Raw genomic sequence first — 14,857 nt, 5'->3', positions numbered from 1 at the left:
GCATTTCTCCCATTTTTCTTGAACAGAGTTAAACAGTCCACTGCTCCATGATGCTGGTAGGGCCTACAAACAGAAATAAAATAATAAAATAAAACAGTTACAACACTGTGACCTGGTCTTGAATCTGATCTAACTGTTGGGATAGGAACATAGGAATGAATAGAAATTGGTAGGAAACATTGCAGTCCATTTGGCTGTTCCCCAAATTAGAAAAGTCCCATACACTACTCTATCTCTTGTATCCCTCAATATCTTCCTCTGCCAAATATTTATTTATGTCTGTTTACCACCCCTCTTCTGATCTCGAATCTAGGAATCCTGACGGAGTCCCAAACCAGACTAGGGGTACTATAGAGATAAGGCAGGGGGTGAAATTGTGGTTTGAGTTCTGATATTGGCTTTGCTGCTGATGAAGACTTGTTACAAGAAGAAAGGGAGAAAAAACTTGCATTTATATAATGCCTCGCTCATCCTCAGGAGGTTCTAAAGTGCTTCGTAGCCAATGAGTTACTTTTGAAGTGCAGTCACTGTTGTTATGCTGGAAAATTCAAAAGCAATATCGTGCACAGCAAGGTCCAGAAACAGCAATTGAATCCATGACCCGAAACTCTTTAATAACTAACGCCTCCATAGTATAGAAGTTTGTTTTTTTTTCAACCTGGATTACATTTTAGGAATTTCTGGAAAGCCCACTTAAAAATCCAGCTGTCCAGTCCAAATTTGGGTGGGTGATAGTCTGAGGCTGTAACAGTCTAAAATGAATTTGAGGCTGACTGAACCCATTTCGCATTGTATTTGAGTCCACAACAGAAAACTGCCATTAACTGGCACTAAGGTGACAATCTGACTTGGATGGCTGCCATGGAAAATGCTGTAGGGGGCACTCTTCAGCAGTTGGGTGTAAAAGCTAATTGGTTTGGGCAGACTGGAGGGTGTTTCATTCTGTATCTAACCTGTGACTCACAAGACCTGGAGGTGTTTGATGCTCCGATGTCTCCCAGCTTGTCACAAGGTTCACAAAAAATAGTAGCGCTTTATGAGGCGGGGGAGTGGGACTAGCTGTATTGCTCTTGCAAAGAGCCAGCGCGGACTCGATGGGCCTTCCGTGCTGTAACCTTTCTATGATTCTGTGATTCTACGACATCACACAGAAATATGTCAAAACATGTAAAGTGTCCAGTAATTGTTATATTACAACACGAACCTACATTTATATGGCGCCTTTAACATGGTAAAACGTCACAAGGCATTTCACAGGAGCGTAATCAGACAAAAACTGACACCGAGCCAAAGGAGACATTAGGACATGTGATCAAAAGCTTGGTCAAAGAGGTAGGTTTTAAGGAAAATCCTAAAGGAGGAAAGAGAGAGGTGGAGAGGCGGAAAGGGTTAGGGAGGGAATTGCAGAGCTTAGGCCTAGACAGCTGAAGGCACGGCTGCCAATGGTGCAGTGAAGGAAGTCGCGGATGCACGAGAGACCAGAATGTTGGTTTGAAAAATAATGTTTAAACATTTGAACCTATGGTTTCTAGGGAAAGAACAGCCACTATTGCAAAAAGAGCTCTTAACAAATCTGAATTTTCCCAGGACCGACAGCTGAGTACCAGGCTCTCTCTCTCTTCCTGTATACCTCGGAGAGATTTATCTCTCTGAGGCATGTCTCTGACAATCTAAACAGTACAAGTATGACAGTCAATAAAGCCACAATTAGCTAGATCGAGCCCTGTCTGCCAGAGGGTCTTTTCAAGCTTTGAAATCAATATTCAGTAGCCTGTAAAATGAAAGCAAAAGTTGTTGCTTTAGGGAGAGAGGATTTGGAAGCACTGACCAACTGTAAACTATAGAGTCTGACCTCACCGCTTCCTGTCGGCCCCGTCTCTGCTATTATCCTCTTAAGTACGGAGTCCTGAACCTGTCACTCACACTAAGCTCACTTACACAGCTCGTGGCTGCTCTGGTTCTTCTGCTTCCTGTTGAATTTGACAGTTTTCTCTCCAGGAAAAAGAAATGGAGGAGGGGAAGAACTATGTAATGGTTGTTATGAGCCAATATTTGTGGAGGAAGGAGAGGTGATTGACCAGGAACATGACTAAGGGTACTAAGCAGGAAACCATGATAGAACTTGGCTGGGAAAGAGGAGGACTGGGAAGAAGACTGGTTTATCAACCTAGGGAAGGTGAATAGTGTGAACCTGAAAAGTGACCAGGGTTCAGTCTTCCCTTCATGTTTTCTCCTCTATTTTTTCTCTCCTCGCATCATATGCTTTACAGCTGGGGTAACGAAGCAGTGACCATGAGTAGGAACACCAGCCGAATTTTTTCACTCTCTAAACTATAGGTAATGCGATCAATCGTAGCATCCTTACCAACTGAGATCAATTAACTCAGCACAGACCAAGAATTTAATCTGAGGCCTTCTGGTCTGTATGGTTCACAATGTATTAGATGGTTCACTTATCCATTCAACTAGTTCTCTGTTAAGTGTTGTTGTAATGGAGGAATGGCAGAGATAGGGAGGGGTGAGGTAATGAAGGTATTTGTTGTTGAGGAGTAGGATAAAGGATCTCATGCAAACACATTAATGCATTTGATGCTAATAACGCACAATACGACTTCAACCTTTAAATGTTTATCAACGGGAGGTGAGCTTTCCACTTCTCGTCCACCACAAAATCCAGACCAGAGTCATGTGAAGCTATTTGAAACAATGATACACACATCATCATGGTACTGGACTGTGTTGGGTTGTTCTGTACCTCTGCTAATCAACATGATTAACTTTTTAAATGATTATTTACATATTTTCCTTTCAGCAAGTTATTCTGTACTTTTTTTTCCTGGTGAATTTTGTATTTTTCTAAGTGAGGGATGTTAATACTGAGGAATGGAATACTTTCTCATTTCAGGCAGCCAGTGTCAGATTCAAGCATTTCTGGGTACATTATAGAACCAGTTAAATGCCCAGTAAAGCACCCTCTATATTTTTTTATTTGTTCACGGGATGTGGGTGTTGCTGGCAAGGCCGGCATTTATTGCCCATCCCTGATTGCCCTTGAGAAGGTGGTGGTGAGCAGCCTTCTTGAGCGAGATTTTTTTTTACAACTGAGTGGCTTGATAGGCCATTTCAGAGGGCAATTAAGAATCAACCACATTGCTGTGGGTCTGGAGTCACATATAGGCCGGACCGGGTAAGGGCGGCAGGCTTCCTTCCCTAAAGGACATTAGTGAACCAGATGGGTTTTTTACGACAATCTGGTAGTTTCATGGCCATCATTACTGATATTAGTATTTTAATTCCAGATTTTTAAAATTTAATTAATTGAATTTAAATTCGCCAGCTGCCGTGGCAGGATTTGAATTCATGACTCTGGATTTTAGTCCAGGCCTCTGGATTACTAGCCCAGTAACATAACCACTATGCTACCGTACCCAGCTACTGCCGCATCAAACAGTCCCAGGTCGGGTAGAGCATGCTTAGATGTAAAGTTCCCTCTATGCTGTACCATCAAGCACTCCCGCATCAGTTATGACACCGATTAGATACAGAGCAAAGCTCAATCTACTCTGATCCAACACTGTATCTCAGGCCCAATGTCAAAAGAGCACCCCCTACTGCACTAGTGCAATATTTTGATTTCCTGCACCAAACATCCTTGTGGCCTCAGTGAATCTGCCAATTTAGCTCCTTTTTACCAAATTTTGGGCCGTTGCTTACTGTGGACTCACAACTACTAGGAACTGGATTGCAACTGCCCCAATTTTATTGGGTGCTTTCATCCCAACCCAAACCTAGATGCCGGAGGTGAAAGGTTATTGTTGTAGCCCAGTCTCCATGTTTTATAACTTTGCAAATTTGGTCACTACCTCAGCATGGTGCAATGTCCAGCTGAGCATGTTTGGTACATTAGGCAGATCTGGTGAATTAGCCATTGTTTTGATGTCATTTATTTGCAGTGATAATCACCATCACAAAAAATTGTGACATCTGTCTGTTTGTCTACAAGTAGCACAAACTGGTACAGATATCATGAGCTATTAAACAGGACCAGTATGTTCTTTGTATATGAGAAATATAAAGCAAGAAACAACCACTGGCAATAATAACAGGTGGACATTTTGCTATTTAAATGAATGAGCAATGCCTCTGTAAAATTGCAAACAGAAAGATGTCCTATACATGTATTAGATGTTTGCCCATTATAACCACCAGTAATTTCCAGCTGTTACTGTCAGTACAAAATTTTCTACCTGTGTAACATACTAAACAAGTGAACAGTGCCCCCTCTATAACTCTCACAGCTTGCTTTGCTCTCAGATATAACCACTCAGTTTAAAGTACAAACATATAGAAATGACAGATGTGTCACAAAACACCAGACATGTAAGATTCATCAGATTTTATCCACAATGTGTTTTCTATGTAAGAACTCATATTGAGACTTTCTGAGCCACACAGAACCAGAAATGAAAAGTTTGATATCTTTACACACACTCATAGTCTCACACCCTCTTTATTTCTCCTTTATTCTCTTTCATTATATAAAGTTCTTTAACACATTTCAACAATTTGCATTATATAAATGCAGGGTTGCTTAGCCTTTCCCTTATTTTCTCTCTCTCACTGCCTCTTTCTCTTCCTGTCTCTATTTACCCCTCCCTTCCCAGGCTCTCTCCCTTCCTCTTCTCACTCTCTGTCCATTTCTTTCTGTCTTCATTGTTTCTAATCTCTCAACTCCACCCCTCCCTGTCACTACAGGCTCTTTCAATTGTTTTTCTCTGTCTCATTCTTTTCTTTCAATGTCTTCCTCTTTTAATTTCTCCACCTCTCTCTATCCTTTCTTCCCCTCTTTCTCATCCTGCCTGTCTCCATCTCTCCATCTTTCTATCCTGCTCACTGCTGCTGTTCCACCCCAAATTTTCCTTCTCTCTCTCTTTCCATCTCTATCGCTCCTTCTATCTGTATCGCTCTGTCTCATGGGATCATTACATGTCTCACCAAACATACAGTTTGTAGAAATGTACAATAAATTTAAAAGTTGTGAGCAAACCTGACGTACTCACATAGAACATGTACCTTTTCCTCTTTCATTATCTGGATATTTTTACATAACACTGTAATAAAAAGCAATCCCACTATATTCAGGATTATTGTGAGTAATGAGTACTAAATGAATAGGTGTTGCAATGGATATAAACAGACAGGCAGAGTGATCTGTTCTATATCAGGTCAGAGTCGAGATTATATAAATTCATGGTTAGTTAGTGCACTCTGTATTAAATAAACTCCCTCCTGCCCTGCCTGCCAAACCCTTTCATCATTTAGATATTATAAATCTAGGGTATTATTGAACGGTGATCAGAGCCAGTGGTGCATTGTAAATGCTTCCGTCTCCATCAGTTTTCCGATAAGCCTCGCTGGAATCCGAGTCCATCAGGATAAGTCATGGGAAAGCCTGGCTTGATAGATGTTCACTCCTCCTCAATCAATCTCCTTCCCATCAGCCCACCAAAGCTAGGAATCATGGGAGTGACCCTCAGATGTCACCTCAGACATGCTCTCCCTTCAGCCTAATTCTCCAAGGATTAATTTTGGTCCGTGAGAGAGGAATATCAGTGGGAGCACACATCAGGGACACACATTTTTTAGGGTGGGTAAAGCCGTCATCATTAATATTAGAAAGATGAATGAGGGCAAAGTAGGTCCCTGGCACTTGTAAAAGAGAAATTTAAATTACCTTATTTTTTTGCTCTTCAAAATCTATGTTAGTTTAATGAAGAAGCCCTTAATGTTTTATTTATTTATTGCTCAACTAATTTGCTTTGGATGTGAAGAAGGGAAAAAAAAGATAGACCTACATTTACTTAACACTTTACCATATCTCGCAGAAATGACTCAAAGTACTTCACATACAATGAATTACTTTTGACGTGCAGTCACTGTTGTTAGGTAGACAAATGTGACAGTCATTTTGGGTGCAGCAAGATCCCACATGCTGCAAGGAGATATATGACCAGTTAATCTGTTTTTTTTGGTGATGTTTGTTGAGGGAAGAATATTAGCCAGGACACTGAGCGAGCTCCCTGTTGCTCAAGTAGTGCCGTGGGATTCCAAACATCCACCTAAACCACTGGAACAAACGGATGGCTTAACGTCTCATCTGGAAGGATGGCACCTCCAACAATGTAGCGTCAGTTTAGATTTATGCTCTCTAGTTCTGCAATGGCACTTGAAATCACACCCACTGACCCAGAGGTGAGAGTGCTTTACGAGTGCCACTCTTTTTATGTCTCTTTTCCCTGTATGTAATGTTAAATGGGTAGAAATTGGACTTGTTGCACCTGTTTAACAAGCATAAAACAGTCGCAATGAGGCCCAATTTAGGGAACTAATGTCCTGCGCTCCTGGAAAAGGTCCTATCTAAAAATGGGTAGAGCCGTTTTTCCGATGTCCCTGGTGGCCATCTAAAACAAGTATAAGGCTCCATACATTTGGAAATGAGGGGCCTAATGCCTGCTTAACTTCCCTTGCCAAAAATGGTCTGCGATAAACAGAGCAGGTGTGGGCGTAAGCAGCGACAGCCAACGATAGGTAAATATTTTTTTAAATAATTTTTTAAGAAGTCCCACTGGAGCCAAGAGCACCAGGAGTACTCCTTACAGCCCTCCTGAAGGCTACTGCCAGCTCGAGATCAGCCCTCTTCCTGCCATTTTCCTTCACCCCACCCTCATGACTTATCTGACGACTTCTGCCGGCGAGGCAAGTAGCCCAAAATTCAATTCACCAGTCGGGCAAGATGCCTGTGGAGGAGCAAGAAGCGACCAAATGAAGTGTGAGGTCCAAGGATCAATTTCAGGCTAGCCTCAGGCCTTCCGGTTTGGATGGGCATACCAGCTGCATCATGCCTGGCGCTAATGAATTTCTACCTCATAGAATTTTCTTTTTAAAAAACTGCCATTGGTTTTTAATGAGGGTGAAACAATTTTTTTTTTAACTTTGCACCTGGAGCAAAATAAGCCCCATATTCTCATATAGTGTTCGGAAAGTTCCTTTCGAGCTCCACATAATGGCCAAGTGGGCAATAGTACCGCCTAGCCTATCACTGAACCAAACAGATCCAGAAAGTACTAGGTTCGATGTGAAAAGAGTTTTCTACACCTTGACTGGTATATCTGAAAACTTCTATGATAAAAGGGAGTGGCTTTAACTCCAATTGGCAAGAAGTTCAGGCCTCCAGGTCCTGACCTTGTCCAACCACAGATGACCTTCAAACTCATCTAACCTCAATTATCTTTAGACAGCAAGACAATCCATCAGTGGTTGTATTGGATACATGATGATGTCATCCAGGAACAGAATCCATTGCTTCCCATTGACTCCCATTCCAATTGAGTGAGGGAGTTCGGCCTGGTTTCAGTGCTCAATGCATTAAGTATGGTCATTCCAATAACAGTTAATAATAACAATTGAATTGATATCATGCTTTACCAAGTTGAAATACTTCAAAGCCCATCACACAATGAATTAGAATCATAGAATGATAGAAAGGTCACAGCACGGAAGGAGGCCATTTGGCCCATCGAGTCCGCGCCGGCTCTATGCAAGAGCAATCCAGCTAGTCCCACTCCCCGCCCTTTACTTTGTGTAGTGCAGTGACTGTGGTTATGTAGGCTGATTCTCCAGCCTTCTTGCACCAGCAACGACCTACAAACCGCAATGAGATGAATGAACCACATGAGTGTTTTTTTGTAGCTCAAAATGCATAACTTCACATCTCTCCATCTACCACCTATCTGCCCAGTCTGTTAATCTTTCTATGTCCACCTGCAATCTCCTGCATTATTCCTCACAGTTTGCCTTGACCTCTAAATTTGGTAACATCAGCAAACTTTGTGTCATTCCTCTTGTGCCTATGTTCAAATTATTTATATAAATGGAAGACAAAAGAGGTTCCCGGCTCAGGTTTCCTGGAGGGGGCTGGGGCAAGTAATTAATATGTCTGCCTCCCTTCAAACTGACACCACATTAGGGGACAGGACTGGCAGGATATCAACCAATGGATTTCCCACCAGCCTCACTTCCGGTGACCCCAATGCCTGCATGAAACAAACATACAGTGCTTTGAAGAAGGTGGAAGTGGGGCCCAACACATTGTTAATGGTTAGTTTCTCTACACTCGCTGGTCACAGTGGACTTAATGGAAAAGGCCCTCTTTTCACAGGGGTGGGGGTTAGGGGGGTTTGGGGGGCCTTCTGTCTTCAGCCAGACCTGCCAGCACTTGCTTCAGCAGCTGACCAATGCCATTGTCCTATTCCCCCCACCCACCCCAAATAGTGGGTGGTCCAACTATGCCGACACTGTTACAGGCCGCACGTTCCCGCCCAGCCACATCTTATCTTCACCGACTTTGAAGTTGGCCGAGGCTCCTGCAGCGGGCAGGTGAGGGCCTCATTTAAATGTGAAAGTTGCGGCCCGATGATGTCTTTGGCATGATTTTCACGCAGACTCAGGCAATGCCAGAGAAAATTTGCGTGATGCAGCAGAGTGGCCAGAAAAGGCCAAGGCAAGTAAGATTTTTGAATCTTCGGAGGAGCAGGAAGAAATTCTTGGGCCTCTCTTGCCACAGCCCTCCCCACAAGGCATCTGGTTGGGAACCCTTCCCACAGCCGTACCTCCCCCACCCCACCCCACCATCCCAGCACTTACTTTATGCCAGGCCCTGTTCCCTTAGGACCCCAGCGGCGGGCCGGCTCTCGCCTCAATATCCACTCCCACCCGTTGGCCTTGGCATCATTCCCACCGACTTCAAGCAGGACACCAATCTCAATTATTCAAATGTGGCCCAAGTTACAATCAGCAGGGTCTCATTACCGTCATAACTGCCGGGTGCACTTTGGGCCTCCCACGCACCATGCCCACCTGCCCCTTTAAAATCGGGGTCCGAGAGGCGGCATGTTATTTGACTGCGGAAGGCATCGCAGCCAAACGTGTCCTCACCCAGGAATTATTAGGTAACAGGCAGGAGGTCAATTTTAACCACTCCCCAGTCCCCTGGGATACTGAGACCAATTAAAGCAGCATCTTAACTGCGGTTGACTAATTTAAGTCAGGCTAGGGATGGGATTGGGGACCTTCTGACCGATATGGCCCAGTTCCACAATGAGCATTTAGTTCAAATGCAGGATCTTTTAATGCGAATCTCACATGTAAAATATCTCCACAAGCAACCTCGTCCCTCCAACCCCCCTCAATAAAAAAAATCCAAAATTGAACTATAATTCCCTTGGAGCTGCTTTTTAAATGGAACAGCAAAAAAAAATCTTACAGTCAGTGAATTGTGGTCATTCTAATGCAGTTACTGCTGTCATGTGATTAGGTTACTGGCCCCTTCGAGACAGGCCATGCAGACGACAGGCTGAAAGGGAACTCGAACCAAATTACATTCCATCCCAATTTGGCCGTAAATTTGATGACTTTGTCGGGTGGGAAGCATCTTAGTGACATTGCTCTAATTTGTAACGTTGTGGATTATTAATCACAAGTGTCAAACGCTTTAGGGACGATGTGTAGAACAATAACAGAAAACTGAATGAGAGAGTCTCATCATCAGCACCTCATTTGAGCTGGGAGACTCTCTACCAGCGTCCCTTTCAAAGGGGATGTTGCGCATCTGCATCCCTTTTCAAGTGGGAGTTTAACAATCTGGAGCCCTTTTAAAACCATCTCCACACCTTTTTAATAGGGAGTCTCACTACAAAGACTCCCTTTTAAAGAAGGACACTCATCAGGAATGGGAATCTCACCAGAACCCCTTTTAAAGAGTCTCCTTGTCAGAATCTCTTTTAAGGTAGGAATGTTGCCATCGGAATCCCTTGAATAAGGGTCTTATTAAGCTCCCCGACGCCTAGTGAGTAAAGACAATGGTCAGTGTAGCAGTAGCCATACAGACCTGAAGAACCCAAGTCTGATTCCTTCTCTACACTGAGTTCGCTGATCTCAATCAGGACAGCATTTGGAATTTTTAAGAATTCACTCTCGGGATGCGACCAGCCCGTAGGCATTTATTGCCCATCCCTAGTTGCCCTGAGAAAGTGGTGGTGGGTCGTCTCCTTGAATAGCTGTATTCTTTGTATCGATTTGATACAACTGAGAGGCTTGCTGGGCAACCACGTTGGTGTGGGACTAGAATCACATTTCATAGTATCATAATAGGTACAGCACAGGAGGAGGCCATTCGGCCCATCGTGCCTATCCTGGCTCTTTGAAAGAGCTATCCATTTAGACCCATTCCCCTGCTCTTTCCCCATAGCCCTGTAAATTTTTTCCCTTCACGTATTTATCCAATTCCCTTTTGAAAGTTACTATTGAATCTGCTTCCACCACCCTTTCAGGCAGTGCATTCCAGATCGTAACAACTTGCCACGTAAAAAAATGTTTCCTCATGTCACCTCTGGCTCTTTTGCCGATCACCTTAAATCTGTGTCCTCTGATTACCAACCATTCAGCCATTGGAAACAGTTTCTCCTTATTTACTCTGTCAAAACTGTTCATGATTTTGAACACCTCTATCAAATCTCCACTTAACCTTCTCTGTTCTAAGGAGAACAACCCCAGCTTCTCCAGTCTCTCCACATAACTGAAATCCCTCATCCCCGGCACTATTCTAGTAAATCTCTTCTGTACCCTCTCTAAGGCCTTGACATCCTTCCTAAAGTGTGGTGCCCAGAATTGAATACAATATTCCAGCTGAGGCCTAACCAGTGTTTTATAAAGGTTTAGAATAATTTCTTTGCTTTTGTACTCTATGCCATTATTATTAAAGCCAAAGATCTCATATGCTTTTTTAACAGCCTTCTCAGCTTGACCTGCCACCTTCAAAGATTTGTGCATGTGCACCCCCAGGTCCCTCTTTTCCTGCACTCCCTTTAAAATTGTACCATTTAGTTTATATTGCCTCTCCTCATTCTTCCTACAAAAATGCATCACTTCACACTTCTCTGCGTTAAATTTCATTTGCCATGTGCCTGCCCATTTCACCAGTCTGACCATATTCTCCTGAAGTCTGTAACTATCCTCCACATTGTTTACTACATTTCCAAGTTTCGTGTCATCTTCAAACTTTGAAATTATACCCTCTATATCCAAGTCCAGGTCATTAATATGACCAAAAAGAGCAGTGGTCCTAATATTTACCCTTGGGAAACACCGCTGCATACTCCCTTCCAGTCCGAAAAACAACTGTTCACCACAACTCTCTGCTTTCTGACCCTTAGCCAATTTTGTATCCACGCTGCCACTGTCCCTTTAATCCCATGGGCTTTAATTTTGCTAACAAGTCTATTATGTGGTACTTTATTAAGTACAGACCAGACCAGGTAAGGGCAGCAGGTTTCCTTTCGTAAAGGACAGTACTGAACCAGTTGGGCTTTTATTACAATCTGACAGCTTCATGATCACCTTTATTGACACCAGCTTTTTATTTCCAGCTTATGTTTTAAACTAAATTCAAATTCTCAAACTGTTATGGAGGGATTGGATTATTAGTGTAGTACCATAACCACTACATTACCGTACTCCTAAATGAGGGAGTGTCACCATCAGGACCCTTTTTAAAATGAGAGAGTGTCATCAACCGGCCCCCTTTTATAATCAGGAGTGTCACCATCAGGAAACTTTTTAACATAAGGGAGTGTCCCAGTTTAGTATCGTCAATAAGTGCGACCATTTTTGTATTGAGTTTCTGATCAAGGTCAATTATGTTAATTAGAAAGAGTAGTGGCCACAACACCAACCCTGAGCACCGCACTCAGTATATCCCCTCCCCACCACCCCGAGACTCACCTTCAACCCTATAGCTCATTTCTTACCCAGTCCCAGGGTTTAATCATGAATCCCTACAGCTTTGAGTTTGACTAATAGCCCTACATGTGGAACTTTGTCAAATGCCTTTTCGAAGTCTAGGTACACTGGGGGTTATATTGGATAACCCCCAAAATCGGGCGTGGGGGTCGCGGTGCGCGATTAACCCGCGCCTGGTCATTGAGATGAAGGTAGGAAGAAGTTTCAATTCTTTGACATGAGTGGTTAAGGTGAGTGAGGTCAACTGTCAAGGGGCATCTCTTACCAACTGCACCACTAGCCGTATCCACTGCTCCATGCACTACACCCCCCATCACCCACCTACCAATAAACTCTTTCAATCAGGTACATGGGAACACCACCTGCACGTTCCCCTCCAAGTCACACACCATCCCGACTTGGAAATATATCGCCGTTCCTTCATTGTCGCTGGGTCAAAATCCTGGAACTCCCTTCCTAACAGCACTGTGGGAGAACTGTCACCATACGGACTGCAGCGGTTCAAGAAGGCGGCTCACCACCACCTTCTCAAGGGCAATTAGGGATGGGCAATAAATGCTGGCCTCGCCAGCGACGCCCACATCCCGTGAACGAATAAAAAAAAATCAGTACTCAACTCTTCCAATCAGACGCATCCTCTCACTCTCACGCATTACCACTGTTGCAAGCCGCACACCCACAACTCACAGGTCACACACACTGGCAGCTATTCAACCATAACAGCCACATCACCCAAAAATCGTGCAGGACACTCACCGTTCCACTTTCTCGCTGGAGAAGGTGACGCATAACAGGAGGCAGCAAGTGGCAATGGCTCCATGGAACATGAATCTGCTGTCCTTTCTCAGGATGATGTGGAGATGCCGGTGATGGACTGGGGTTGACAATTGTAAACAATTTTACAACACCAAGTTATAGTCCAACAAATTTATTTTAAATTCCACAAGCTTTCGGAGGCTTCCTCCTTCCTCAGGTGAACGGTGTGGAAAACCGTTCACCTGAGGAAGGAGGAAGCCTCCGAAAGCTTGTGGAATTTAAAATAAATTTGTTGGACTATAACTTGGTGTTGTAAAATTGTTTACAACTCTCTCAGGATGACAGCATTTCTGTCCCACTCCTGCCACTCTGCCAACGCCCTTGCCTGTTTGCTGGACAGCCTGCTCCCTACAGAGTATTAAAACTTTATTATAGGCACATAGGAAGATAGGAACAGGAGTAGGCCATTTAGCCGCTCAAGCCTATTCCATCGTTCAGTGAGATCGTGACCTAACTCCATATACCCATCTTAGCCCCATATCCCTTAATACCTTTGGTTAACAAAAATCTATCAATCTCAGATTTAAATTTAACGATTGAGTTAGCATTTGCGGAACAGTGTTCCAAACTTCTACCACTCTTTGCATGTGGCAGCATTTCCTAACTTCACTCCTGCACATCCTGGCTCTAATTTTTAGGCTATGTCCCCTAGTCCTAGTATTTAAGTATAGGAGACCTCCAAAAACAGGTACAAATGCATCAGCAGCCAGAAGCAATAATCCAGCAACTAACCTGGAAATCCTGCATAATCCCTTTAAATAGCACTGGGGGGTGGGGGGGTCCTCCATGCTGTTTAAGACCTGTTCAGCTGTGTGAGGTTAAGACAGTGCATTGGCTGGAGCACTGAGTTCCAAAATCGCATCTGTCCCTTTAAATCAGCACTGCACACTGATCAACCACATATTCTCCCTACTTTACATGCTGCTGGCATTCCTTATCTGCGCATGCACGAACACCTTTACCAACATGGCTTCTGGTGCGCATCACACTAGAAGTGTGCGTGCGAATTCTGGACACCGTTTTGGGTCTTTAGGAGTCTGCGTAGCGCCTACACAACGGGTGCTACGTGACCCAATTTAGAGCCCACTATGTCCTACGGGAGGAGAGACAATCTGGTACTCTCAATCCTGTTCCAGGTGGGCTTTGATGGGCTCAATAGTTTTTTTCTTACCCATCACTCTTTTCTTCAATATAGTCATATGTAAGTCGAAGAATGTGACTCAGGAATGGAGTTAAAGCAGATTGCTCGGGCCAGAGTAGAAGGAGCTTTAGACTGCATCTAAGTCCGAGGCCTAGAAATACGATCGCTCACGAAAACAGGTGTGCAGGTGGCAGGTCGGGGCGCGCGATGCACATGCCTGTTCATATGGTCACAGGGACCACATGAAATTGGTGCTGGCAGCTCATTATACTAACTCAGGCATGCAGCCAGCACCTATTCATTGGCAGCGTGCCTGTTTGAGGGGGGGGGGGGGGGGGGGAAATCGGGCTTGACTGATGCCACTTAAAGGCAGCCAGCACCTCTTAAAGGAGAGGTGAGCTCTGGTTGCAGATAACAGGGAGACATTGCAAGTGGAGAAATTGCTGTAAGAGGTCCAGAGTGGGCACCCAGATTCTCCAATGCAGTAATGGAGGCTTCTGTCAAGGCGGTGGACAGGAGTAGGGAGATCCTGTTCCTCCCAGGGGGCAGAAAGCCCTCTGAGCTAACACTTCCGCTGCCAGCTGGAAGCTGTCGCTGGTGCAGTTAATGCCAGGGGCTAAGCTTCCAGGATATGGCTGCAATGCCGAAAGGAGTTCAATGACCTCATCAGAGTGATCAAGGTAAGAATCTTATCTCTCAGTTAAATTATTCTCTGCTCACACCTGCACTACCTGCAGCCACACTACTCACAACACTGCCCTTCCTCCTTCCTTTCACTCTCCTACGTTCATTGCACTACACTTCACTCCACCCCCTTCTCCTCCTACCCAAACACTCTGCACCTTCTACTCTAACCACTGTTGCAAGCCTCACTTCCCCACACCTCACATCTTCTATACAACATACAAACTATTTGATCATGACAGGCACATTCCCACCTCACAAGGATATCACTAGCACACTCCCTTCTTGCTTGCAGGAGAAGGTCGCACACAACTTGCCACAGGAGGCCACAATCAGAGGAGGCTGAGTCCGTCTCCACAT

The sequence above is a fragment of the Heptranchias perlo genome, chromosome 3, assembly GCF_035084215.1.
Source record: "Heptranchias perlo isolate sHepPer1 chromosome 3, sHepPer1.hap1, whole genome shotgun sequence".
Classification (NCBI taxonomy): Eukaryota; Metazoa; Chordata; class Chondrichthyes; order Hexanchiformes; family Hexanchidae; genus Heptranchias; species Heptranchias perlo.
Note: the sequence above shows the minus strand (reverse complement) of the source record.